The sequence below is a fragment of the Chaetura pelagica genome, unplaced genomic scaffold (assembly GCF_000747805.2).
Source record: "Chaetura pelagica isolate M959 unplaced genomic scaffold, ChaPel_1.0 scaffold66, whole genome shotgun sequence".
NCBI lineage: Eukaryota > Metazoa > Chordata > Aves > Apodiformes > Apodidae > Chaetura > Chaetura pelagica.
This window is the reverse complement of record NW_009953811.1, coordinates 4,160,412-4,162,706: the sequence shown is the minus strand read 5'-3', so window position 1 is coordinate 4,162,706 and position 2,295 is coordinate 4,160,412.

The following is a 2,295-nucleotide window of genomic DNA, read 5'->3' as shown; positions in this document are numbered from 1 at the left end:
GGAGAGCTTTGGGGCTCAGCAGAGACACAGATGGAGAGGGACACATCTCCCCAGATCCATCTCTCTGGTAACCTAGGCACAGGTATCATATAACACCTTTTAGATGCCTTCTGAGCTCCCACTTTAAATAAATAAATAAATCCAAACAGATTTTATCCATGTGGCTTCTGGGCAGGGCTGTTCCACAGTCTCACCCTTCTGGTGGCAGTAACTCTGCTCCATTTCTGGCTTAAAGATGTTACTGCTCAGTGTACACCCCATTGCTATAGTGCCAGCATAGTTCTCCATCTTCTATAGCTTTTGCCTTTCCAGATTGCAAAATGCCTGTGCTCTAGAGACTGTACTCATAAGTCCTTTCACATTTGTGTTGTTAGATTCAAGGAATAACACTCCTCTTATCCCTCATGGAAATCTCCATTCTATGCTGTACCTGTTCTCTCTTCACCTCTTCCAGTTTGGCTTCTTGAACATGGGTGACCAGAAGCAATAATGCAGATGAGCTGTGAGTGTACCTGTATGTCCCAAAGATTGAATTTTTAAATGACAATTGAATTCTAAAATCACCTCTTAAATTCACAGTTTTCTTATTGTTTTTTGGCAACATCATACAGACTGACTGTCTGGAACCAATTAAGATCACAGAATCATAGAATCATTAAGTTAGGAAGGGACCTCAAAGATCATCAAGTTCCAACCCCCCTGCCATGAGCAGGGAACCACTAGATCAGGTTGCACAAAACCTTGTCCAACCTGGCCTGAAAAACCTCCAGGGATGGGGCATCGACAACCTCCCTGGGCAACCCACTCCAGTTCCTCACCACCCTTATAGGGAAGAATTTCTTCCTAATATCTGACCTAAATCTCCCTCTCTCAGTTTAAAACCATTACCCCTTGTCCTATCACTATCTTCTCGGATGACAAGCCCCTGCCCAGCTTTCCTGTAGGCCCCTTTCAAGTACTGGAAGGTGCTCTAAGGTCTCCCTGGAGCCTTCTCTCCTCTAGACTGAACAGCCCCAACTCTCTCAGCCTGTCTTCATAGCAGAGGTGCTCCAGGCCTTTGATCATCTTGGTGGCCCTTCTCTGGGGCCAAAGAAGATGTCAAAGTCTTCTCCACAACCATTCCCAGATCATGAGCTTCTACTGAATAAATGATGATCTTATTAGTTTCCAAGTATACAGCCACAAACCCTGTAGTACTGTCTTTCATTTCATGACAGTTACTCTCTGCCTCAAAGTGATCTCTTTCATTCTGCATAATAAAATTGTCCTCTTTATTGATGATACATTTCAACTTAGTGTTACTGAAGAGTTTTCATGCCACAGCCCTAATCTCCATCTTTTGGCCCTAGATGCAAATGCTCAGGGGAATCTGAAGAAATTATAGCAAAAGTAAACATTTTCAGTGCCTCTCCAACATCCTCGAGATACTAATTAATGAACGTAGAATCATAGAATCATTTGGGTTGGGCAAGATCTTAGAGATCATTGAGTCCAACTGTTCCCCCAGCACTGCCAAGGCCACCACTAAACCATGTCCCTCAGCAGCTCATCTACATGGCTTTTAAATACGTCCAGGAAAGGAGACTCCACCACTTCCCTGGGCAGCCTGTTCCAGTGCCTGACAACCCTTTCAGTTTCAGTTTTTCCTAAAATCCAATCTAAACCTCCCCTAGCACAACTTGAGGCCATGTCCTCTGTTCCATCTTTTGTTACTAGGGAGAAGAAACCAACCCCCCCTCACTACAACCTCCTTTCACGTAGCTGTAGAGAGCAGTAAGGTCTCTGCACAGCCTTTTTTTCTCCAGACTAAACAACCCCACTTCCCTCAGCTGCTCCTTGCACTCCAGACCCTTCACAAGCTTGAACACCAGCTTCTCTGGACTCGCCACAACCCCTCAACGTCCTTCTTGTAGCGAGGGGCCCAACGCTGAACCGACTATTTGAGGCGCACAGGATTTGAGGTGCTGAGTGCACGGGGACAATCCTGCCCTGGTCCTGCTGCCCACACCGGTGCTGATGCCAGCCAGGACGCTGGTGGCCTTCCTGGCCACCTGGGCACACTGCTGGCTCACGTTCAACCAACACCTTTTCTGCCAGACGACTTTCCAGTCCCTCTTCCTCTAGTGCTACCTTCTCACCCAAGCCTTCCGCAGCAGGAGGTCTCAAAAACCGTGTCTGAGAAGCGAACCGGTGGGCGAGGGAAGCTCGAGGTCGGTTTCTCCTGTCCCCTGGCAGAACTCGCTGCCTGGGGAGGAGACACGGGCCTCCCTCCTCCTCCTGCCCGGTGCCTGGCCC